At 39.4% G+C, this 27116-nt stretch overlaps 1 protein-coding gene across 3 annotated transcripts in view; it reads right to left on the bottom strand.

Annotated features, from left to right (window-relative positions):
* Window positions 1-27116, bottom strand: part of C1H4orf19 (chromosome 1 C4orf19 homolog) — a 93165-nt gene that overhangs the window by 58497 nt on the left and 7552 nt on the right. For all 3 annotated transcript variants that reach the window (XR_005104775.1, XR_005104776.1, XM_037390978.1), the window contains exon 2: window positions 9607-9661. The gene's annotated coding sequence lies outside the window, so the exon portion shown is untranslated. The remainder of the gene's footprint in view (window positions 1-9606; window positions 9662-27116) is intronic.

Raw genomic sequence — 27116 nt, 5'->3', positions numbered from 1 at the left:
ATGTGTTACTGAGGGGTGGAGGCAGGGAAACAATTGATCTGGATGACAATATAAAAGAGGCACAGAAAGATTGTGGGCATATGGTAGAGCTGGGAAGAACTATATTTAGAAATTTAGAAAACTAGTAAACATACAGTAGAAAAAAAAATTACCAGCCTGCGGTAGAGGGAGAGAAGAAAACAGGGAAAAAGTTGTAAAGGAAGAAATACCAGGGACAAATTTTGTTAGCTACACACTGTGCAGTCTGTGACTACTATTGGATGAATACCATGTGTAAGAACTGCCTCACTTTGCTTAAAATACAGAGAATACTGCAAATCCTTTAGGTTTTTTCCTGACCTTGGTCACCCTTCTGAGTCCAGAGGGCCTCCAAAGAGGCAGGGGGTGGGAACCAAGACATCGTGGGCCCAGAATTACCTGAGCAGCCTGATCTAGTTGAAGATGTCCCTGCTTATTGCAGGGGGCTTGGACTAGATGACCTTTAAAGGTCCTTTCTGATCCAAACTATTCTATGATTCTATAAGGCTCTGTGGAGACTAACAGCACCAATAAAACCTTCAGAACTGACAGATGTGTTCTGAAAACAAATTACTTTCCTACAAAACTCCAGATCAGTTCGCCTCCTGTACCTGAAAGTTACAGCCCAATTTGGCTGGAATGGTCACATTTAACATATGCATGAGAACAAAAAAAAATTGTGAAAAATTGAAGTGGTATAAAATGCCTGATCTTTTTCATTGAGCCTCTAGAGTCTTTGGCAATTCTTGTCTTGGTGTGGTTGTTACGGAGGTAAAAATTTGATAAGTCTGTGCTTAATTCTTCATTGGGACCAACACTTAAAGCTGGACTGAAATCTGTCTACTTTCATTTTTCCTGACTGAATCTTTGTCTGGAAATTTATTTTAAAGGTGTGTCAGGGAACAACTGAATTGTCATATATAATCTAAAATAAATGAACTAACCTAACGAAATATCATAATACTCTCACTAATAAGAAGCAGGTCCTACCTCGTGGGCTCTTTTTGTTTGTTTTCTGTAGCTGAATTGGCTTCAGTCCCTTTGTTCACACTTTCTTAAAGTGCAGCACTGAAGTGTCATTCTTCCTGTGCTTCAGCCATCTTGCAGTCCAGCCCTAGTGAGATACCTGGCTGTGCTACCCTGCTGACAGAGACTGGTAGACTGGCTTTGAGTCACCCTGTCTGCATTGTTCTGCAAGAAGAGGGAATTGTGCAAGTGCTTTTCCTGGTACAGCTTGGTTTACCCTCCTGTTCTGAGGGAGGCAGGCTCTATATTTGGGAATAAGCAGTGTCAGAGTCCACCAGAAAGAGCCTTATGCTGTCCTGCCAGCACAAGGTTATTGCCAAGGTTATAGTTGCCTGTTATTTTACAAACAAAGCTGAGGAGCTGCACAGGTCTACCAGCCGCTTTTATTTTCCTCTGAGGCCTTATTTTTCCACCTGAATGGTTTGCATGCATCTCTAGAACAGCTAGCTGTGAAGATAAGAGAAGCTGGGAGAATACAGAGGGACCCATGAAAGACTCACATAAAACTTCTTCAGCCACAGCCTAACTACAGTGGTGACACGGCAGCTTTGGATGTCTTAACTTCCATTACCTCCCTCTGCTTGTTCCTTTTCAAATTTGATCCAATTTTTCACAGATAAATGTAATCATTGCATGAATGCAGATAATCCTTACGCTATCTTCAGTTGCTGAGAGGAATATTTATTTTGGTTTTTTGAAGATAATTTTTTCTGTTTTTTCTCACTGGTCAGGCTGAATTGAGATCATGGATTGTATGTTGTTTGAGCCAGTGGCCTAATTCTTTATGTGGTTTTGTGTCTGAAGTATCAGACTTTTGGGTGATACTATACACTGGCACTGTGTACAGATAATGGCTGTTTGTTTCAATGAAGGAAGAATGTGAGGTATTCTGTATGCTATTCAAGGCATGAAGTTTGGGTTTGATTTTATGGAGGGCGACTTAGGGGTATAATTTTCACTTCTTCCCAACGAAGCTGTGAAACTGATATAGAGTCATAGTTTTTTCAGGGGAGAAAAGTAGCTTTAACTGGGGCAGGTATCAAAACCTGGAGGTTCTCAGGCATCAGAAGCATGGGGTGTTTGTTATCTGGGAATTTATAGGATTTGCTCAGTCACGGCTTCATAAATTTTGATGCTTTGTACTCTGACATTGAGCAAATCAAGTGATACTTAAACAGAACTGTTTCTAATTAGCTGAATCCCACACTTCTCAGGAGATGGTAGAGCAAAATGATTTAATATCAAACACCCAAATAGCAAATGTTATGCTTGCTCGATGAACCATCAATACAGCATCAGCTAATTGCCAAACTATGGCCTACTTGCAAATAATCAGTGGGAGCAATGTTATCATGATTTTAACCTCTATCTGTGTGGCAACTTCTGAAAATGTAGGCATGCGTTAAGCATTTATCCAGGAAACTTGTAATAATAATAATTGTCAAAAATTTGCACTTACTGTGCTCTTTGTCCTAGGATTACAACATTAACAGTCAATGCTAATTACTATGTACATGAAATAGCACAAACGGCATATTATATCTTTGGATTATTCATAACAGCATCCAAGGGAGAGTGCTGTCTGCTAGCTGAGAGGTGTGCAGGAGTCAATTATGTCCTCTAATTGTGGGTGGGTGCTGTGACATTTCTCAACATGGGGGAAAAGCATCCTGCCAGCATGATGTCTGGCTACAATCTGATGAGAAGCAGCTATGGCACTCAGGATGCTCAGAGTAATGGAAATATCTGCTTACATTTGTATTCTTACTCAAAGAGCTGAGAAAACGTCAGATTTAGCCAGAGTCTGCTATTAGAAAAATACATACTAATTATCTTACATACATGTAGTTGTACTAACAAGAAACTGTATCAGTATAGTTGGCAATGGTAATACCTGCCAGTTGTTACATGCTAGTGTAAATAACTTAGAATGGGAAGCATCTGAATTGATGCAAATGCTACATGAGAAAGTGTTATACTTCTTTACAGCTCCTCTCTCCCCATGCTTCCAGACATCTAGCTACATTTTTATCTAATCCTGTTGGTATTTGTGTTCCCACCTTGCCCCTTCCCTTCTTTTTCATGCAGATATTTTGCACCAAACTATGATGCAGTGGTGGGCAGGTGTCAAGGTAGGGAAGCTTGAGTGATCTCATTGTAGCTTGAGCACACCTGCACTTGTTTGCAGGTGTGCTGGCGAAAGGGGAAGGTAATGAAAAGTAGATGCTATCAGTTTTACAGAAGGTGTTTTGTTTTGAATTGTAACTGTTGGTTATTGCCTAAGCTGCTCTTCCAAAAAATGTAGTAATATGCATAGCTATGTTAAGTCCTGCTGGCTCCTCCTCAAAATGTCCTCCTTTCCAAATCAGTAAAGTCAGCCAGATCTTCCACTTACCCCAGTGGTTTTCCTGACAGTATTATCAGTATATGAAGTCCCATGTTTTATTCTCATCATAGATTTCTATTTCCACTCTGCCAACATTTTTTTATTTTAAAGTCATTCTTGTACTATTTCATTGACTAATATCTCTGGTAGCTGCAGGCTTTTTTGTAAACATCTCTGAGAAAGTAAGGCCAGCTCACAGGGAGGGACCTTTTTGTGAGGCCCTCGTTACTGCAGTAGAGTGATCTAGAGGGCACATGGGCTACAACTTGGAGGTGACCTGAATATGCCCCTTTTTCATGTTGGGCTCTTTGCAATTGATTTTAAATGTTTACAAGATACTTAAAAGGAAATGCGTTTTCTACGACTGGTTCCTCATCACTCACAGCACTAGGTCACAGAATGTTTCCCTACTCCCATTATTTACCATACATAATGTTTGTTTTATTTTTGAGTAAAAGGAAGAGTGGGGCAAAGGGTAAAACTCTCACAATCATTAGCCAGTTCACACAAAGGAAAAACAAATATAGCTTGTAGCATAAAAACGCTCGTTTCCTGTTCAACCAAGCTTATTCCCTACATCTTGTCTTCCCAAACTTATATCACTGTTTGGCGTTTAAGTTCCTGAAGTTTATATTTCCTGTCTTTTAAAACTGCTAATCCCATAAAGTATAATAGCTTGTACTCTAATAGGGCCTAAAACCCCGAATCGTGTTTGGGGCCATACTGTGCAGCAGCAAACATGAAAATTCACTTCTTCCCAAGGGATGTGTGGTCTAAATGTGTGACAAGACAAAAAATGGATATAAGCAGATGGTCATGTACGTTTGAAAGAAGCAATCAGCAGAGAAACTATATTTGATTCAGTAATTGTTAGGCTAGGCACTAGTGGGGATCTGTGTTTGGGAACACAGCTGGAGCCTCAAAATAGTTATAGCTGATTTTTATGTAACAAAGAGGGACTGTATCTGAAATCTCATCTCTCTTAGGAGGTTGAAATGCTTCTTTGCAATCTTGTGTGACTTTGCACTTTGGGGAGTGGATTCTTGGGTTGCAACCCTTGGTCCAAAAAAACCTTGGTTGTATCCAATATCTTTTTAAAACAATGCAGAAACAGTGCTAGAATCAGGGGTTGGGATAGTGCTGCTGCAAGGCTACAATTCGCAGAATCCTTTGCTGATGCTTTTGCCTGGAGCAGCTGCCTTCCCAGTGGGAGGCTTCAGCAGCCTTCTACACAGCATGCCATCAAGGACATGACTTTGATGGCTGTGAGACATGGCTTTGAGGCTGATGGTCAAACTGAATAGGGGCTCTTAATTTATGAGGGAATTTTCTAACCCTTTGAATACTATGTAAAATAATCACTGGCTCCTCTGTGGTTTTGACTGGGCGTTGCTGTGGCTACTGTGTTTTAGGTTGAATATTGTATTCTTAGTCTGTGTGAGATGTGGCCTTAATGCACCTGCCAGGCTTTGGAGCCTCAGGAAGACCATGTGGTTTCAGGCTACAGGAAATCTAATATAGTCACAGTTTAGGGCAAGGGGCTCATAAGCTCTCAGCAGACTTGGCTGGGTATACAGCTGAAGTGCCTTGTCCCTCCTGGCATAGACACATATGGGTATTTGATTAGAAATCTTTGCTCTTAACTTGGACTCCCTGTTCTATCATGTCTTTGTCTAGACAGCCTTTCCTGATTCCTAATACAAATAGTCTGCTTATTTTACAGTTCCTAGATGAGCTTGGCAGGAGATGTTTTGCTGAGACCTGTCAAGATGGTAGGATCTGTGGTATGTCTGTCAAAACAGCTTTAGTCAGCTAGACACCTGGATGGAAGTGCAGTGTCTGTGGACTTCCAGAGAGTGCTGTGAATTTCAGTTTTGGGCTTGGGCACTTAAAATTGAAGTTTCACCAGGGTGCTAGAAGTATTAGAGTGAACACAATTAATAATGGAGCTGGAATAAGAAATCATTTAAAATGCCCTATTTTCATGACTCAAAAGGCTCTATCCTGACTAGATGACAATATGTCTGTGTGTGATATACAATAGATTGGCCTGGGCTTAATGAAACGGAATCTTGAATAGGGTCTGAAGACAGGTTGTCTGTATGGATAACTTCTGCTAGCTAGGCATTACACCGCAGACAATCTGGGTCTCACTGGCATAGCAATGGTACATGTAGAAGCTGAGCACTGGCAGCTGATCTGTGACTTTCCTTCCTGAGGACAGCAGAGACTTCATGCACGTCATACATATGATGCAGTGAATCTTTTCAAGGTAAAAACGTGACTCATTTGCGTCATTTGTCCAGTCTTTCAGGATAACTCAGATTCAGCTAGAGGAAATGGCTTGTCATTTTTATGCCATAATCTTTGTGATAAAGAAATGACATGGCAGGTTAGGTTGTATTTTTATATACGTGTAGCTCTCTGTAGATATTTATAGATGTACCTCTCCTTAGGTGTCGTACACATATATGTATAGATAAATAAAAAGTTCTTAAAGAGGTCCATGGTAGTCCAAGCAGTTTTCTTTTCCTGTTGGTAAAATTGTGTCATTATTTGCTCCCCAGCTTTTGGAAACACAACTACTGAAGTCCTGGTTATGGATTTCAAAGGGTTATTGCTCTTGTGCCTCAGGGACTTCTCAAGGGAATAGTAGGAAGACATCATACAGAGAACTTGTTTGTCTTGGTTGCATAAGGCTGCTGCAAGAAAAGTGCATGGCAATTGATGTATGCCATATATGTCTGAGTTCCAGTTTTTTGTGTTAGAATATGAGGTAGCTTATAAAGATACTGCAGTAAAAATAAAAGCTGTAATTTGGAAATTCTGTTCCATGTTCACATCATTTTAGTGTAGCTATTAAAAGCTGTTAGTTAAAAGCTCTAATAATTTCTGAAATATTTGCATTCTCCAAAATACTCCTCTACTCCCTATCTTCTCATATAGTTCCTATTCTGTACCTTCATAAGAGGCTGCTTCCTGGTTCTTGCTAGAAATGTCTGTACTGTTAGGTATTACATAGCCTGTGCTGTGGATTTCCCCTTGTCACATTAACTGGGGGATCAGACCTGTTTGAACTGCTCTATCCTCCTTCAGTGGTATTCTGTAATTTCAATGCTGTTCGGTGGCCTGGTCTGAATATCCTGAAGACCACAAGACTTTTATACTGGGTGTACCCATATTCTGTGTGCCTACTTGAGAAACAATCATACACTGAAATCAATGGAGACATTTCAGTTTATATATAAAAAAAAATAAAAGATTGATGAGCCCCTCCATTCACACATTTCTGACTAGTTGTCTATTTAATTGGAAACACTGAGGGTTTTATATGTATGTTACTACTTTACGCTTTCTTTTCTTCCTAATGGTTGAACCATTTCTCCTGGCATAAGAACTACATACATTTTTTTTGGTGTTGTTTCCCCCAGTAGATCTCTTAGACCTGTCTTTAAAATATTAAGGAAATGAGAAAAACTAGAACTGGTTTTCTTACAGATGCTTCTAGTTCTAAGGTTAGCTGAAGAAGTCAAATTTTGACCTTTGGATGAAAGATGAGGTAACAAAGGAGGACTAAATTTATTGACTCCTGTAAAGTTATTTAGGTCTCAGAGTAGAGAGAAGAAGACAGAAGCATGCTGCTTGATCCATCATTATATTAAACAGTTTGGTAAATTTTGAGGACTGAGAAAATTCAATAGTTGCTGAGAGGTCAAAGACATCTGTTAGAAATAGCAATAGTTGAAACATGTTGCTGTCCCTGGTGAAAGATCAGATTGAAGTCTTAGCTCAATTTGAGGAAGGGCAGATGCTGAGGTCAGAAAGGTACATTTGAAGAAAACAACATGTCAGGGTCTGATCCAGCCCTTGACAGATTTACTTTTGGCTCTGTCCCTTTTTGGCTGTATGTGAGATGCTGCTGAGCAAACTGCTGAATCAGAGTAGTTAATGAAGTATACCTGAGGGATTTCAATAGCTAAGTGTGACTTAAACATGAAGTAGCACTAAACTCGGGTACTGAGCTGAAAATCGGGGTATTGCTGGTCACTCAGGTCAGTGGTTTGAACTGGTATGGCAGTCCCTAAGATCCTGTAGCAATGCACTATCACATGGCAGTGTGAATACAAAGCAGATTCTCTCCTGGCCGTGATGTGGCCTTAGTTTCCTGTACCCTCACCAGAGGAGACCAGAAGAATGCAAATAAGGACAGAGCCTGTCTTTCAGAATATTTATTACTCTGAGGCTGAACGAGCCAGAAGCTGCACAGTTTGATTTTCTTTGTAGTACTGACAGAAAAGCAAACAAATCCTTTGATTTTTTGTATGTCAGCACAACTGGCTGTGGAGCTGCTTGTTTTCTGGCTCAGAAGTCCCTTTTCTTTAGATGTCCATTTGCAGAATCAGCTGAAGGCTATGAGCCTGCTTAAAAATAGAAGTATTTTCTAGATTTGGATTGTTTCTCAACTGAATGTATACTTATATATATATATAAAGCCTACTCTTGTAGACTCCTGGAATAATTTCATTTTTATTATATCAGTTTTATGGATGATGGTAACAATGACAAATTCTACTTGGGACATTAGGAAAACAAAATATCAGACAGTGAGCGTGAAGGCTACAGCCTACTGCCACAGGATTTAGTCTGTGAGAAAAACTTGGCAAGCTGGACTGGTTCCCAGCTATGTTACGTGATTGTGCCATGTGCGTGGTCACATAGCTGCCACTAGCTTGCAGCATAGCAGCACACTGTACACTGCTATGAAATCAAGCTCTTTGCTGATCCTTCATCTGCTGGAAGCTGTTGCCTCTTGTATTTGCCTGTGAGTTCCACACAGCAGCAAAAACCCAGAAAGAATTTATTTGCCTTCTGTAGCAATTTGGGGGCTATAGATAACAGAACCTTTAAAAAATGCTCTTGAAAGACTTTGAATCTTTAGGTGATCTGGGAAACACGAGAGAGAGAGGAAAGGAGAGAAGGTGGAGACCTCATGTTTTAGATGTTGTAAAATTCTTGTAAGTTAAAATAAGATAATAAAACCTATGAAAAGAACTATGAAAAAAAAACTATGAAAAGTGTAAGCGTGCTAAATGGTACAAGTTAACTCATGTAATTTTGGCATTCTAGCGTACTGCTCATCAGTTTTATGGATAGGCTCAGTGCTTCTTCCCCCAAGCAGTTTTTGGAGGTTGCCGTGAAGAGACACAGCTATAATTTTGCAGGCCTTTCAGTATGCCAGACATTTTTACTGAAGGGAGCAATATTCTGAAAGTAAGCTTGGATGTCTATGGAGGTTGCTTCAAATAGGTATTGAACATGTTTTGCGTATGTGCCTTTAGGCAGGATTGAGGCCAGGTAGGATATGTGATCTGAGCTGTAGTATGCAATTGTAGCTTTGTGGCCCCAAAAATCATCTTGCCCTGAATATTTTGAATACTTCTGATTTGTTTATATAATCCGAAATATTGCTAGTGGCAGGTATTTTGGTGGTGGTGGTGTACGGCTCAGAACATCAACCTCTTGATATAAAAAAAATTGTTTCAAGCTGTAAGCAGTTAGTATGAGTCAATGATTCTCTTCTGGTAAAAAAAAATCAACAAAAAACAAATGGACTAAGGAGCTTTCTTAGAATTGTCAGGATATTGCATTTGACCATTTAATGGCACAACCTGCACCCTTTTGTAAGGGAACTGTTAGAAGTCAGTGTGCTCTCCCTCTCCAGCCAAATCAGTCCTTATGCTTTTCAATTTGTTCTTCTTCCCCAGATCCCCCTCTTTCTTTTCCCCTTGCTTTAGCTTGTTCTCCCTGTACCATTTGCCTGCACTTCCATGTTTTCTTCTGCCATTTTTCACCTGTGTTAATTGACTATACAATGAGTAAACTTTGTATTCCTGTATTTCTTCTTTACAGTATCTTCTTCTAAACTTCAGAGTGGAAACTGGCAACCTTTGATTTATTATATCAGAAATATTAAAGGTTGGAAAGAAACACAATTCAGAACCTGTTCTGTCACCAGTGCTTGTAGCAGCAAAGCATCATCATTAGAAAATATCGTGGAGTACTGCAGAGACAAAAATAATCCAGTGATGTTCTCTGTTGGGGAGTGCTGTTGTTACCATAGTGAATAGCTAGTAAGTTTTAAACTTACACAAGGAGAATAAAAAAAATAATCCTACCTTTCAGATTGTACTTCATCGACTGCTTGAAATGTTTGGTTTAAATGTCTTCATCCTGCAATAGTAAAACACTTTGTGAGTGGTTTCTTCATGTGCCCACACAAGTAAGAAGGATACCCTGAGGTGTAGGCTGTCTATTGCAATCAATGTGGAAATATAACAACCTCCTCTTCGTGCCATTGAGAATTTTTAATTTAGACAATGATCAAACAAATCACTTGAGTAGTATGCTCATCCCCTTGAGCTGAACTGGAATGCTAACCTGCTTAAAGTGAGTATGAGCATGCCTGCTACAGTGGATTAGGACTCATGTGAAGTGTTTATAGTTTAAACAACAACAAAATTAGACAACTTTCAAATATGCAGTATTATGGGATTTCTTTTTTTTTTTTTTCTTTGCTGGGAGCCAGGATGTTTGTAGTATCAGCTAAAACTTTACCTTTACTATATGCTTGTCAAAACTTTCAGATTTTCACGAACTTTGAAACTTAAATGCCTCTGGCATTGCAGTAATATTCTAGATATTGGTAAAGCTATTGTTCTTTCAGATATGTGTGCTCCAGGCCAAATGGAAAATTCAACAAAATTATTTTTTATTAAGACTTTACAGAGACAGATAAACTAATGAGATAATGATAAGTTTAAAATGAAACAATGCAGATGCTTTTGCTCTTTTAAAAAAAATGTATTTTTTGTATTTCTTGTAGTGAGTGGAATGTGGGCATATGCCCATGTGGATCTGTGTGTGCATGCAAACGTGTAATGAATATTAATCACCAAGTTGAGTCATTTCTGTGAAATGGGCAATGTATTTTGCTGGGGATTGTAGAATTTGGGCCATGTGGTTGCTTTCATTCTCAGCATCTCTCTGCCTGAGTGACAGTAACTTGAAAAATCTCAGTGCAGCTTACACTACAAGCCACAAATCCAGATAGTTGTGCTTGCACCATTGTTGAAACCTGCAAGGCTTTTCTTGTAAGAGAGTGAGGTTTTTACTGACCTTGAGATCCTTTTCAGTAGAATCCTAGGATTTAAGGCAAGGCAGTTCATTCCTGAATTCAGCATCCATAGGTAATGGGACTGGGGAGGGACAGTACAAGGCAATTTCATGGTCATTGCTGTTGCTGCTGGTTTTGCTACACTGTCTTTGCATACATACATATTCCTTGCAGTTATACTTTTCAGAATGTATGGGTAGACTCTGGAAAGTTCTTATAAAATTTCACTGCTAGATTTCAAGTTCAAGAAGTGCCTTTAGCTGTATAGGTAGTTCCATGGTTGCTGTTGGCCTACAAAGTCAAGACAACAACAGTGCATAGTATCTAACCCATAGGTGATACTTAGAAGATTTTATGATAAAGCCTGAAGTATGACTGAAAACTAAATGCAAATTGAGGTGGCCCAGATATCTCATGTGACTTGTTGCTAAGGAGAACCTGGGAAACCCGGAATCATTGCATTGCTCTGTTGCCCTACAGCAAGTCACTTGTCTTTTGTGCTATCATTTCATATCCTTCTCGGAGCTTAATGTTTGTGCAGCACTTTGGAGATTTATAGCCCTATTCAATCGTGTTATACTGTTGCAAAGGGTTAAGAATGTTTCGATGCAGCTGTTAAGGGTGCTGTCAGTACTTCAGGTGGAGTAAATAATAAAGCTTATGAAGGATGAGTCATTATGTGTTCCTGTTTTTATGCAACCTTTTAGTTGGGTCATCTTGTGTCTGTTTTTACCTTAATTCTATTGTTATTTGATATAGCTGTCATTATTAATTACCAAGTAGATTCTTCCATTTAATTTGTGTTCCAGTCTCCAATTAATCTTACTTACAGTGTGCTTCTGTCTTGATGCCCTTATTTGTTTTGTGTAAGCCATGACGTACACATTTATGTGTACAATGAAAGTAAAATGAAAAATAAAATCCATAGTTTCTTTTCCCTTGTTGAAAGGATGCAGATTTTATTTAAGAAATGCAAAAGATGTAGCCTGCTCAACTAAACCTTACAGTGCATTCTTATCTCCTGTGAATTGCTTTTGTCTGTTTAACAGATTTTTTAGTAGTACGTAGGTAGTAGGTTAGCTATAGGGTTTTCTTGTAAATTATAATTGGGTTTTGTTTGTTTATTTTAAATTTTCTAGGAAATGTGTTTCTATAATTCCCTTGAAATTTAAAATGAAAATGCCAAAAAGGAGACATGATAGGAGTCATAGCTATTGATAAGTTGTAAGCTTACCCATTATGTTATGTCAAGTGATAACTGATTTCAGTGTGAACCTCTCTGATGCATATGACTGGCAATTTAACCTGAAAATAGAGTGTGTGTTTTCTTTAAGGAAAAGGAAAATCAATGAATTAGTGAAACTGTTTGCCTGTAATGTTAAAATGAGTGCTGAAAACTCAGTCTCAAATGCTGGATATTTAACAGAAGAGTGTGTGTAGAAGCTGGTTTTCAGTTGAACCAATAGTTCATTTTCTCTGTGTCAGACAGGATCAGGCATAAACTGTTCTACATTTGTACTTAAGCTTGATTTAAAAATATCCCCTTCTCATTGTATTTGGAGCTTTTCCCTCTTCTGCTTGGTAATAGTTTGGAACATGGCTGTTAGTTTTCCGAATTACACTCAAACATCTTAATTAAATACTCTTTTTAACATCATCTCTGCTTACCAAGATCCCTTTTGAGACATTCTGGGAAACCTAATGCTTGTCTGGTGTGTAAAAGTGTTTGTAAATCAAGGAATGCTGCCACATCCTGCATGCTTATGTTGTCTAAAACTTTTTATATTACTCTTTTTGAGTCAGAAACAGAAAACAGAAGCGTTACACACCCAGTCACCCCAACTTATTGCATGACAAAACAAGTGACCTGAGACCTCATCTTTGGAATACGTCTTACCATGTTGGTGTAGATTGTCAAAGCAAGTGAATAGTATCTACATGGTTATCATGGATCCAAGTTGCAAGTAGTTTTCCCATTCCAAAATAACCTTGAATTTAAACAAAATCATTAGGCTCTCAGAAGCTCCTCTTTGCATTTTGCATTTCATTTAGTTGCTGAAAACCATGCTATCTCTAAGTCATGCTGTCAAAATCTAAATCCAATGCCCAAAGCCTGCTTTGACATAGACAGTGGGCATGCTTCAGACCCTGGGTGTGTTCTGTGCTGGACAAAACTAACCTTTTCAACACTGAGCAGTTGTTTCTTGTGTTTACCTTCTAGTGCTGCTGTTGAATGCCTTTCTAGGCTTTTGGTTTTCAAAGTCGTATTTGTCCTCTGCTTGAAGTGTGCTTGGGGTGCTGCTTTCTCTGTGCAGGCTGGACTGTTGTCACTCTGATCCGCCTATTGTCCTGCTTCATTAGGAGCTCCCACCCCAATGTTTTCAAGGACCACACACAGTTTCTCTGTTGTATAATGTTGTGTGAAGTCAACCAGTAATTTTCATAAGAAAAGACCCTCCCTCATCCTAAGGATCAAAGAGAACTAACATATATTTCACTCAAATAATACAGGGTTTAACTCTTTCCAGAATTCATAACTTGGTCTTTCAAGCTGATCTGAAGATCAGTTGGTTGTAGACCTTACTTGTTTTCTTTTGTTTGTCAAAAGTATTGGAACTCCACACTGTCCCTGACAGTTTTAGAAAATGTTCACCTATCAACAGTGGTTTTAATTTATACCTTGAGGTTTGCATTCCTCTCAGTTTCCTTCCCTTGGCCCTGATCCGTGTGTACTTTTGTGGTATTGTTCAAGTGCTTTCTCTGCTGCAAACTCTGTTGTCTAACAGAGTTTTGGGGGACTTTTTTATCAGTTCAACTCTTCATCTCAGTTCAAATTTCAGTGGAACAAATATCTGATTTCCATGCATTCTTTGTGTTTCTGCCCATGTATTTCATTATAATTGCTTACATATGGTTGTATTAATGTGCTCTTTATGCAAGGTAAGCTGAGGTGTTTTGTATGAAGGATACTGTATAAAATGTAGGCATACTGCATGTTGATGATAAAACTGTGATTGACCTTGCTAGAAGTGGAATCAAAGCCTGTAAGGTTATGTTGCAAGATCATGAAAGGGAGAAGTTTTGTGAAATCAAAGCTGAATTTGAAAATCCTAAATTGTTTCTGTGAATGCTTTGGTGAAGAAATAATCTTTCAACTGTTGAACTGCATACTTCTCTCCTAGGCTTTATAGGGATGAGGAGAAGTAAAAATGCAGGTAACTATAGCTGTCTTGGTTTACCAGGGGAAATGAGGAAGAGAAATGAATAGTCAGTATTCTATACAAAAAGTACCTGAGAGATACAATTGTGTTGAGGTTAGTTATTCTATCAATGTTTCTTGAATTCGTAGAAGTTTTTCAAGAGTTTTTATGTATTTATCAGTATGCTAGTTCTTGAATTCTGACATTACACTCCTTGTAAACATCAAACTTGACGCTAACAACACGAAGAACGTAAACTGGTAACCAAGATACCATGTATTAGTTCACATTTAAATGAACTCTGTTTAACTGTTCTTTGAAATTGCACCAATCTCCCTGATTTGTGGGGAGCGTGATCAGTAACTGAAAAGGCACAAGTTGTTTCCTGAGTGGTAAAAACAAGCTGACAAAAGGAGGTATCTCGATGCACAGCTGAAAATAGGTAGTATTTATAGAAGAGCTCTGTGGTTTTGCCAGTTCCTGGGTGCATGGACCAAACTTGCAGTTGCCACCTGTGTGAGCAGAGTTGTGCTTTTTTTGCCATAAACTAAAAATGTCATAAACTGCTGGTGTGCTGGACTGTAAGAAGTGGTATTTTCAAATATGTACAGGAGACTTCTGGAGAATTACCACCTCTCTATTAGCTAAGGCAGCTTAGGATAGCACTGTCAGTTTAGTTGATCTTGCAGTCCATTATCCTGTGCCCATTTTGTGTCTGTATACATGTTCTTTGCTACAGTCATCTTTTAGTGAGGCCCCTTTGGGTCACTGGCAGAAAGATATTTTAATGTTCTATTTGTTCTACTACTTTTGTACGCAATGCTGGCTCCTTTGTATTTCCTCCTGGCAGCTAGTGACCATGAGCTGTTTTAGATGGTAGTATTCTTGTTCCTAGCAGGCTTTCTACTGCCTGGACTGTGAATCACAACAAAATAAATTTGTCTTATGTTTTATGTACAGAATCATAAGATAACCGACTGAAAAGGAGCTCCAGAGTTCATCTGGCCAACCTTCCACTCTGTAGAGGTCAGTATAGGTCTATAGCATGGTATGAAACATTTAACATCCAGGTTTAGCTCATTAATGCATGGGAAGCTTTGATCTTTATTGGCAATATCTGCAGCAGCAGCATATGGCTCTGCTGGGCAGGTGATGCAGTGTTCAATATACTCTGTCTATGTTTATACAGTTCTTTATTAGTAAAAGTCTTCCAGAAGCCTAGGGTGAAAGTTCAGCATCCAAAATTTTCCACTTCTGTTAAGAGTTTCCTGTTCTCAGCTTGGGTGTTATATGCGTTCTGATTGCCTACCTCCAGATCTCAGCCTAAAACACTAGGAATTTGTCTCCTGTTTAAAGAACCTAAAAGAAGAAAAGAGCTAATGTATTGCTTTATATTTGTATTTGCCTATGTCGCTCTGTGCTATGGCATTGCAGATGCATTTATATTCCCTCTAGGAGAAGGTATTTGTGGCAATTTCCTTGAGTCTGTTGTTAGAAAGAGAATTTTTTTTTGTTGCAGTAAGTTATACTGTTCCTCAGGTACCACTTTCTCATGTTAAAGTTTTTGTTGTCAGGACAAGTAAAATAATGACTAGATAAGAAATGTCTTATGAGTGGGACCTTTTACAGCTTCATCCTGCAGCTGCTTGGTTACAGAGATGTTCAGGTCCCCAATTCCTGTAGACAGTATTCAGCCAGCACTGAGAAACCTGACAGACAGTACTCTGCATGGAGCAGCTTCCTTTTCTTTCTTTGTAGAAATTGAGGACATGGAGCCTTTCCTATGATCAGAATCGGAGAAATCAACCTACTCAGATGCTTAAAAATTAAGGGGAGTGAGCAAACCCAGCTCCTGGTTTCTGCAGCTGTCAGTGCCTGTAAATCAGCTCTGTTTTTCCTTTTGAAGCAGGACAAGAGCATGAATTTAATTAATGGGTTTGACTTGCTCTGGAAACACATAGTAGAGAAATAGCCCTACCCACACCTTTCACAGATGCTGTAAACATGTAAATGTTATTGTATATTTACTCGTGAATGCTTTCCAGCATCATTGTGCTAGATATGGTTGAATGCCTCAGGCAGGTGGCAAGCCCATGACTGCAACAAATCATTGATCTTTGGAACCCAGATCAGAGCCACAAAGGAGCAGAGGTTAGCTTGTGTTTTCGTGGTTCCACCTAAGTTCTGCTCAATAAAGCATTAGTAGTGGCTGCTACAGAAGTCTCTAGGGGAAAACAGAAATAGTGTTTTTCGTCTGTTTTCCATGATTGTGAATTTAATTGTAACATGAAAAAAAATATAAATTCAAGTAGATTTATCCTGCCACTGTTTTAAAAACAAACAAAACCCACACACACGCACCCCAACCCCCCAAACCAAACAGGAAAAAAGCTTATTGTTTGTAAAACTGTCCCTGCATGGATCATCAGAAATATCTCTGCATTCTTTGATTTTTCTTGTATTCTTAATTCTACCTTATTACTTGAGAAGAGACACAGACACTGTCAGGCTGGATTAGACCCCAGTTCAGTGCTGTAGTCAGCATCAGATGCCTCAGAAGAAGTTGTGCAAACACCCCTCAGGGAGCTGGTATTATGCAACTTCTACATCACATCAAACATGGCTTAATTCTCTGAGTTTGAGGACTTACCTTCTCTTAAAACTTCTAATTTTTTGAAAACCTGTATTTGATTTTGCACATTCAATATTGTGATGCTGGATAGTGTTGTTTTCTGTGGAAACCTCATCACATTTTTTCCCTTCGTAACAAATTTATAGATAGCAATTGCCTAGACTAGTTGTGCTGGAGGAAAAATTTTGTTTGCTCCATTTTGAACTAGTAGCTTTTTTGATGTGATTGAATGTTCCCCAGTATTTATAACAGGATGGTTACACTTTCCCTTTAGTCTACAATGCAGTGTAGGATTTCGCTGTCTAGACAGAGGACTTTGAAAAATGTATACTGAGAAATGCAGCTTTTTAAAGAAGAAAGTTATTCAGAGCATTATTTGAGCTCTTCTGTATGGATAGGTCTTTTGTTAGTGTGGATGTCTCTGGGATGTGAAGTTAATCTCTAAGTAAATTGGAAAACAGTGGTGCTTTATTCAAATATGGAAAAATAAGCTTGAAAATACTGAAAAAAATGGTTAAATGACGGTTTTTATTCCCTGTGTTTCCTACAGGTGTGAGAGCATTCTGGTAACTTTAGGTGCAGAATGGTATCCACTGTCCTATGATTGCTTGGACCCTGTGAAGTTGTACTAACAGTATCAGTTCTAGCTTTTTTTGTCATTTGGTGTTTTTTTGTTTGTTTGATTTGTTTGCTTGGAGGGAGTTTTTGGGCAGGACCTATCTGGACTTAAGGAGAATCTGGCCTCTAAATTTCAGAACAACACTACCAGACCTGTGGTAAATGCATTTATGAATATTTATTTGGAACTTAAGATTCGAAGTGAGTGTTAAGAGTGCAAGCTACTGCACATTTTTGTCAGGCAAAATCCTCAGACCTCTCTTCCTTTCCCTGTCATGTTCATATCCTGAAAGTTCCACGATCCTTGGTTTTTAAACACTCATGTTAAAACAAGAACACCCATAACAAATTTCAGGAAAAAATTCTTCTTTTCTGAGTTTAAATATTTAAACACACTTATAGCTGTAATGACCAGACACTGACATCAGTAATTCTGGGTATTCTCACAAAGAATGCCTGACACTGGGTGACTGGTGTGCTAGGTCTTTGTGTTTGTTATAAGAGAACATTTTTTCATTTAACTTCAGAATAAATATTTTCACTTTCTCATCTCTAGATAAGTTTTAATTAAAGAATTTAATAAAAGCTATACCTGTCAGCATTTTATCATGTAAAACATATTCATCAGCCTGATTTCATCAGCACTTCAGGTAAAGGCTGTGTTGCCTGCACTGGTGTCTTAGTGATGGCTGAAAGTAAATCGTCATCCCCAGCTGCTGGCCTCATTTCATTGCTGGATAAGGCCATTTTCAGTGTAGGAAAGGTGGAAGAGGGTGCACCTCTTCCGCTTCTTTTTACCAGGGTGTACAGCACATATTAATGTGAACTGCAGTTTATTGCATTTTAGCCTTCATTGCTGCATGTTCTACCATGTCTTCTCCATGGCAGTGACACTTCCTCCAAAGGGAAGAAACTTGTCTGGTCCTTAAGCTTGCTAAAAGCAGGACTGTGAATCACTTGTACTTGAGTGTTAGACTTGGCTCTGTTGTTTTGTTGCTTGGTGCTGAAGCATCTGACAAGTTAAAGGCAGGGCCTTACTGGAAAGTCATGCCCTGCTTTTAGCTGTTCAGCTTGTCCCTGTGTTGCGTCAGGAGCTTCATGGGGATGCTTTCAGGGGAAGGCTTGTTTTCAGCCTTTTTGTGCTGTACTGGAAAACACTGAGGCTTAGTTCCTGGCTGCAATGCTGTGGTGTCACCTAACAGTACGAGGTGACTTACTGCTGGGCAGAGCCAAGAATGGGCTGTAAGCCTGACCTCACACTGCTTCCCTGTTGCTCTGCTCCCTGTAGCTCTTCTCTGCAGACCTGCCTTGGATCTTTTCCTTGCTTGCCCTTACCAGGGAGCTTGTGTTGTCTATATTCTTATGAATTACGTATTTACTGGTGAAGAGGAAGGGGAGGTGTGTGTCCTGTGGATGTCTGTCTTTTCTTTCCACTAACTTTTTCATTAAAACTGCCTGATGTGGCATGCACTACCTGATGCAAATGTATCCATGTGATTAGCCAGTCTTCCCAGCTTTTATCTATTTATCTCTAATTGAGCTATTTTGCCTGGGACCTGGCTCTGTAGATGGTATTCCTAGACACCCAGTCATCTCCCAGTCTGATTATTTTCAGGCAGTGGTGACAAAGTAACATCTATTTTAGCTACAAAAATTACAGAGGTTTCTGAAGGGTGTAGCACACTGTCATAAGCTCTTTTGCTGGCAAAGAGCCATGGGGGGCTACCTGTAGAAATGGGATTTTCCTTCATGATTTTGAGGGTGTGGAAATGGATGACATTAAATCATGGGCTATAATTGAGACAGTGAGGAGACTGCAGACTGATTCTCTAAGTAGAAAAATCCCTTGAGGAAACACGTTATGTCTATAATCCTGTCAGTCAGAAGATTAGAGATTCAATCAAAACTAACTTATATAAATGGCTTAATAATGAAGATTGTGCTAACAGAGGTAAGAAATGTGTTTTGCTGAGGGCTATGAAAATTGGGGAACTTTGAGGAATGGTATTTCTTTTCGAGTAGATGTAGTAGCAAAATGTTCTGAGCTATAATTAGTTGAGTGTAACTTCTGTTGCAACATTTGAAATAGTTGTCATTACGTAGATTTGTGGTTGAATGAATCCCAATGTGCTTAGCATTCACTTACATATTTGGATAATGTATGCAGCCTTTAAGGCCCCAACTTTGGAGTGGGACTTGTTCATTATAGTTCGTAATTGTGTGAATATTACACTGACACAATTAAAGAACAAACCAACGTGGAACAGAGGTGCTTCAGATGACATTTTGAATATTCAGTGCTAGCAAGCACAGGCTTGGGAGCAGGTTTTCCCCATCACTTTTGTTAGGTGCGTGTATCTATCTATACATATTCCTGCTTGCTGTGGTTAGTATGTGGAAAGCCCTACACTATCAAAGTTAGTTTTTAATAGTGTACATTTCTCTAGTTAGAGAAGTGAGTCACAGTGGCTGCTGCTTCTTTCTCCTGCTTTTGGTAGGCTACATGTTCCTTCTGAAAATGACGGGGTTTTTTGAGAGGATGGATGGACCCTTATTTTATAGTTGGCATACATTTATGTAGCTCATCTTACATCAGTAATCAATGTAACCAATGTATGCTTAAAATGTCACATATATTTGTTTTGCAATGTGTTGTGAAATACTTGTATCCACAGTGTGAGCACCCCTGTTACATCTAGGAGATGGGGGTTGCAGTCCAGGGGAATTTGGCTGACAGCTTCCTGGCATCTGCATCGCTCCCAGAGGACCGAGTGATGGAGAGCCAAGGCTGATGTCAGTGAGGTGAGGTGTTAGTACAAGGCTTACTTGAAGCTTACTGCTTTTCGTGGTTGCTCAACTTGTGTGAGGGAGGTGTAAAGCTATCCCCAAAGCCTAGAAAGCCCTGCTGCTGAAGTAATCAACAACCCTACCCTTTTCTCCTTCTGCATTTTGTGTAGGCAGTATGCTGCATAAAACAGACAAAGACCAGACTGCAGCCGGGTAGCTCCTCTGGGCGAGAATTTTAAGTGTTTTTGATAAACGTTAATGTGCACATAAGGGCCTAAAAGGCTCATAAAATCCTGCTGAAGAAGTTCTAGCTTTAATGCTAGCAATATTTTTATCCTCTAGCCAAATAAAAACCCGGGAGGATGTATCAGCAGTGAGTCCTCTGAGAAAAGCAGGCAGTAGCAAAGATTAAGATTTTAAAAGTCTTCTCAGCGAAGCAGGCAGTAATGAAGAAGAAGATTCTGAAAATGAAAACATTTCCCTAATGTGGTCTCTAATGCTCTTTCAAAGTGGGTAGCAAAGGTGTTTTTCAGAAAAGCTACTGCAATTCAATTAGACTGACCTCATTTTTATTTCTTTTTTTTTTCTTTTTTTTTTTTTTCCTGTTACAGATATCCAAACTGATATAATTTAACTTTCTTAAGAACATTTATAGCCTGTATGGGACTTGGGTTACATCACTATTAATTTACGTAGTTTAAATATAGAAAATGTTCCCTGAATGGTTGCCTTATGTGTATGCTCATCTAAGCTAAGAATACTGAAAAAGGACTTTTCTGATTTGGGCAGATAAAACTTTTTGGAAGGAAAGAAAATGCTGTTGCAGCCCAGACCAAATGCTACTGGCCGTGACTTGTGCAATCTATATACATTTTTAATTAGAAGAAGTGGAGGTTATAGGCCCACTCTTCTGTATTTATATCATTATCTTTGTGCTGACTGCTCACAGTGACATATTAAATGGCACAAAACTCTCACTAAACACCTATAAACTCAGTTGTGTGCATCACATCCCACAGTTAGCAGAACTGGTTATGCATTTAAAACAGTTTTATCTAGAAATAGAAGTTCTTACTGGGCATTTCTTCAGCAGCATCTGTTTTCTTTATTTAACTTAATTAAAAGCTGCTTTAAAATGCATTGACGACATCAACATTTGGATAAGATTATGGGGTGATGGTTCTAGGTTCCAAGTCTTTGAAATAAGCTTTGAAAAAAGTTCGAAGCATGAAATTACTTTTTCTTGCAAGCTATTCCTTAATTTAAAATTGCTAATCCTATGAGACTGACAGTCCAAGCATCTACTTAAGGCTGAAGCCTTGTTTGCCCACAGAAGTGGCACTGTTGTGAAGGAAGAGTAAACTAATCAAGATAAACCGATTTTAAATCAGCATGTCATTCTTACGTACAGAATTGCTTCAGTGTGTAGTACGCATTGGTCTTTCCATGAGCTGCTCTGAGCAATGGCTTTGTAGCTGAAGCGGTGCCACTACAGCATTTAATGCAGGCTGGATTCTCACATCTCTTGGGCTGAGATGCTCTTGCAGTGCCCTAGTGTGAGACTGGCTTCCTTGGTATTTGCCAGGTGTTGGTATTTACTTGCAATATGCATATGCAGGATTGAATCCAAAGGGATGGTTCTAAATGGTGAGAGACATCCTCACCTTTTGCAGTCTTTGATCACTTCATCTGTAAAGAAGGTGTCAAATTCAGGTATTTATTTTTCTTTTTAGATTTAACCTAACTGGTATAACTTGTATGTATTCCTGGGATGTTAAGCAGACAATGCAAAGGTTATAGTTAATCAGTATTCTTTCTGATTTTACACTCTCAAACGTTATGTATCCCATTTTGAATGAGTTTTACTTAAATTCTGGAGTTGCTGAGGATGGTTAAGTCTGTACCAAAGACTTCCTTTTTCTGTAGTGTAATCAGGCATGACGTATCAGTCCTTCAGTCGTGTGATTTGATTCTCACAATGGATGGTTCCTCAGCTTTGACAAAACCTATTTTTTAAATGTTAAAATCAGTTAAAATTAAAATCCTGGACCTCTGCCATGTATCCCAAAGCTAACAGTGCTTTTGTTTTACAGATCACCTTTAATTGAGGGCATAAGTGATCTATGGGAACTAAACATGAATATTATATAAAATAATAAGGATGTTTTCCCCCTTAACTATTTAAGTTACTTCTCAGGTCCTAGTGGCAGGCACATCTGTATGGACTGGGGATACCAGAGCCTGTAAGGGTCTGTGCTGTCCCTTGCACTGCAAAATTCTAGGTCTTCTGTTGTGGTGGTTCACCACACACAGTTCCCAACATTTTGACATCTAGAGACATTCACATTTATTGTATACTTTTTTCAGATGGCACGTGGTAATATGATTGAATGGGGAATGGTAAGTCTGGTTTACAGAAGCTATAAAAAATGTAGCTTTTTCCTGGTTGAGAAAACACACATTTTGTTTGTGGTTTCTTCTTAAAATTCTCTGTGAAAACACCATTTTTCCCTTAACTCTACAGGATAATCTTTGTGGTGGTCTTTCCCTATTTGAGAGAGCTTTGAGGTTCTTGTATCCCTGGAAAAAAATCAGGCCTTAGTTTTTGAGCTCCTTGTCAGACTGCCAGTTGATATCCAAAAGAACTGAGCTTCTTTCCCAGTTTGGATCATAGTGCTGGTAAGATGAGATGATGAAGCAACTGAAAAGTGGTTGAGTTGCTGATGAAGGCTGAGATACCTGCTATATTCTATCAAGTCTTGCCTTGTTCATGTCAAAAAGACATCAGAATTCATTTCAGCTAGGATGGACTGGCAAATCTGCATAAAAATGTAGCTGGTGCTTTCCTAACCCTTCTGCTATCTGATGAAGTTTCAGTCTGCAGGGCTTGTGATGAGGTGAGGAAGGGGTCTGAAGGAATAAGATATTTTTGTTCTTTACAGAAAAGAACGCTTTTTCACACTGTGCTATCTGGCATATTACCTTTTGAAATCCTTTAGATATATCAAGCTTATATTTTTATTTTCTCTGTAGCAAAACTTTCTTCCAGCAAAAGTGACATATGAGTGACTTGCAGTGTAGTTTCCTGTCACAACTAAACTTCTGTGATACTGAATGGCTGCCAAGAGATGACCCTTTTCTCACCTGTTCCTTGTACAGCGCTGCATGTATTCAAAAGGAAAAAAAATGAATTTAAAGATGCACAATGAACAAAAGTCCTGGGGAAAAAAAAAAAAGTGCCAGTCTGCTGTGGCTAAAGCTTAATCTGAGTCCATAAGGTTGAGAGCCTGTGAACCATAAACCTTGACACCCACTGAAACCATTGCATTTTTCTAGCTGGAGCTGAGTACCCTTGGGCAGTGGATTTGAGCACAGCATCTGGTGGCCCCCAGCAATGGGGAGAGGTTTTCCTCAGAGGTGAGAGGACAGAGAGGCAGGTCTCTGCTGATTTCCTCCTTTCTTCCTCTGACAAAGTAGCTATCTTATTCAGGTGGTATTTAGTAGTCAGAAACCAACAAGGGAGTTTGCAAAACAAGCCTGCTGTTTAGTTTGCAATGCCTGCACTGTTATGACATCGTCTTAAAACACCAGCCCTGCTGCAACCTGCATGGGGAGAGGGGAGTGGAAACTATACTGTTGCTGTCTCTGGAAAGGAATATGTTGTGCATAATGTACAAAAGAAACAAAGCCTGTCTAGCTCAAGCTCTTTTGAAAGTTCCCCTGATATTTTTGTTTTGTTTTGTTGTCTCCCCCCCCCCCCCCCCCCTTATTACTTTTTCAGGTAGCTGAAAGTTTTACAGACATGAAAGTGTGGAAACTTGGGCTTAAGGAAAGGATGTCTCCATAGGCAAAGCCTAAGAAGAAAGAAACAGGTGGCAAATATGAATATTGGGGCAACTAGCTACGTGGTTTGGGTGGAGCAATGACTGGGGAGGACAGCTTTGTGATTAAGAGGCCTGACTAACACCCAGCATTCTGTTTGTGGCTTTCTGGCTGTTGCTGCCTGCCTGCACTTTCTGTTGATGCAGCAGTGAGTGGGCTGCAGGAGTGGTCCGGCCCAGCTCCAGCAGCAAAGTGCCACATCATGGCGGAACAATTCACAAAGGCCCTGCCTAGCTGTGTGGGATACTAATGGCTATTATGTATTAGATTTTGCCCCACAAAATTTGTGTAGCTGTCTGAAATCCTGTTACTTGGCTTGACAGCAGCATGCTTGTTGCAGGTCCCTTCTATGTGAGCAAGGCAGCTTGACAGCCCCATTTTCCACAGCAACTTAAGGTTCACAAACCTTGACTCTGAAGAGTCCCTGCTACTCTACGTGAGCTCTGAGCCCACCTCATGCACCAGGCAGACACCAGAACCCACTGCTGTCAAAGCCACATGAGGCAGTGCCCACCACATACTGTATGATAACCTCCTACTGTCACCCATCACTTGGGATTTCAGGTGGTTAAGTACCTCCTAAATCCAAACGTATTAAATTTCAGAGTGTTTATTTCTTAGGGATAGTATATTCTTTACTAATAAGCAAGGTGGGATTGGGTTATGCTTCCTTACTCTTCCTAAAGTAAGCAGTTGCCAGAAGTCTGGATCTAGTCTGGAACTGTCTAGGTAATCTATAAACGTTTAAAGAAGGGATGATTTACTAGGTGTCTCCAGGACAGCCAGACCAATGAGGCCTTTATTGCTTCTGGTGCCTGTAGATGCTGCTGTAACACAAACAAGGAAATACTGTGAAAAACTAAAGGTAACTCAGAGGCAAAGCACCTGCAGCCTCTTTATATGGGGATATCCTGCAGGAAGGGAGGGCAAAAGCCCTGAAGTATAATGGAATCTGGGTAATTGCACACTGTGAATAACAAACACCTCAGAGTCTTCCTGGCATCTCAGCCTGGATGCTTCAAAAAGGCCATTCATGGAAAGCTTTGTGGCAATCAGCTGCAATCTTGCTTCTATAAAGAGATCTTCAGACCTCCTGGAAAGCAAAAGAAATGCCTGGAAAAAGAGGAAAGGTGAAACCCAGCCTCTGTTTCAGGCATGCCTTTGTTACCAGGCCTTTCAAAAGGGCTCACTGACATGAATGCTAAGTCTTGTTTGTGTTGCTTTTTGCTGGACTGGACATACAGTGTTTCTTAGTGGGAGAAAAATATATTGGCTCATTGAGGAGATTTTCTCAAATCAGTCTTTTCCAGGCTTTATGATGCTCTAGCCTTTGTTTTCCACATAGGTATGTTATTTTTATCATGGGAGGAAAGTGGCAAAAGATTTCTGTGGCAGAAGTGGCATGAGAGGAGGGTGAAGCTCGTTCTGCCAACAGGCTTGTTTCAAATGCCACACTAGAGAGAGACTGCAGATTTTTTGGAGACCAGGCTCCATGTGGTAGGTGGGAAGGGATTTCTGTGCTATTGATTAACTCCAAATTGTGTGTGATTTTCTTGGCATAAATGAATGGGGTCTTTGCCAACTTAAGCTTAATTTTCCTTCTGTCAAATGAGCTGTAAGAGCTATGTGATGAGGAATTTTTGAGGATGAAGGACTTTGGAATCTGCAGGGCTTGATGGAGTTAACCTTTCCATTTGCTTGGGAAGAGGAAGCATGGATTTTCCAGGGAGATAGTATATTTACTCATGTAATTTCTTTTGTAAAGCTTCCAGAGTCTTATTCAAGAAACCCTGTATATCTCCTGAAGCACAAAAGGCTTTTTTTTTTTTTTTATTGTACCTTTGGATATTATGCTTCTTTCTGGGGATACCATGGAGATGAGGAAAACCAAAACAACCTGAATAAAGTACAAATACTGCATGGTAACAGCAGAGACTTGCACAGATTGGGGAAACAGAAGGCCAAACCTAGAAAACAGGTGGCATTTGATGGATTCAGTCCTTGGGTTAGAGAAATTGTGCCAGTGTCTAGGTGAGTTGTTCGATGGATTTAGCACTGCACTGCACAGTGAACTCTGCAGACAGAAGAGTATTGCAGGCTATAGGAGTGTTAGATAAAGTAGAATTGAACAGGCCAGAAAAAAAATCTGTTTTACTGAACAAAGAAATCTCACTCTATGATGAACTTTATTTCATGCCGAGAATAGAACATACAAATCTAGGCTCTTTCATGGCATGATGCTGAACAATACAAGCCCTGTAGCACAGAGAGCATACCACTGCTGGATTATCTGTCCTAAATGTACTGTAGAGAAATTCAGTCAGGTTTAGTTTATCCTAACAAATACTCTAATGCAGCTGTTACAGCAGGGCAAACCACAGATTTGCAATAAGCCACGCTATTGAGGCTCATCTCAAATACTGGCCTTATGAAACAATTTTTTGTGCAGATCTGTTGTTTTGCAGCAAGGTAGAATGCTACAGAGACTGGAAAATAAATTTCATAAGATTAGAAGAATCAGTGGTTTACAGACTTCAAAATCATGTGACAAAGGCAATTTAACATGTGTGGCAGCTTAACAGGTTAAGACAACTCAACAGGTTTAGGAGGAAAACACAAAACTTCAGCTCCTGGAAGGGCAAACAGAATCCACAGGGTAAAGGGTTGATGTTGGTTTCATTGTTTCAAAGGAAATTTAAGTAGATATAGGGAAAAAAGCTGTATTTTGTGTAGCTGGCAGCCTGGAAAATCTTTTCAGAAAATTTCAAATTATAACTGGATCTTCACATTGGAATGTAAACAGAATGAAAGCATACTGAAACTTGTTTATTAATAGCTTGAGTTCACAAAAGCTACATCCCTGGCTTCTTACTTCTAGCTCAAAGTGAACCCTACACAGAGGAGTAGGTAGGACCCCCAAATCACGTGCTATAAATTCATTGTTCAGTCAAAACGTATATTTTCTTGGCAAGACTGAAAGAGAACACAGTGAATTAACAGCTTGGCCTCCTGCCCAAATTCATGGCTGCTGGCAGGTCTAAGAATCAGAAGGCTGTGCGTAGGGCACAGTGTTTGGGTTAAGGCATGAAAGAAGAATAGTGTGGGAGAAGTAAATCTCAAGCCTGGAGAACAGTATACTTGGTGCAGATGAGTCAGTGAGTTTGAAAGAAAAAATTTACTTTGCTAATCTTAAAAACCAACCAACGAAACTTCAAACTTTCCTTACCCAGTATTGTATGGAAACAACGGCAAAATCAGTTTTATAATTTTCATCATTATTCCTTATTTTTGTTGCTTTTTAATTGGATCACAGCATGAAATCTAGGTGAAGTAATATAGTTGTGTTTGGATACCTGAAGAGGATCCTTTCCTCAGCAGAAGAATTTGACATGT

The sequence above is a fragment of the Falco rusticolus genome, chromosome 1, assembly GCF_015220075.1.
Source record: "Falco rusticolus isolate bFalRus1 chromosome 1, bFalRus1.pri, whole genome shotgun sequence".
NCBI classification, from domain to species: domain Eukaryota; kingdom Metazoa; phylum Chordata; class Aves; order Falconiformes; family Falconidae; genus Falco; species Falco rusticolus.
This window is presented reverse-complemented; position numbering and strand designations above follow the sequence as displayed.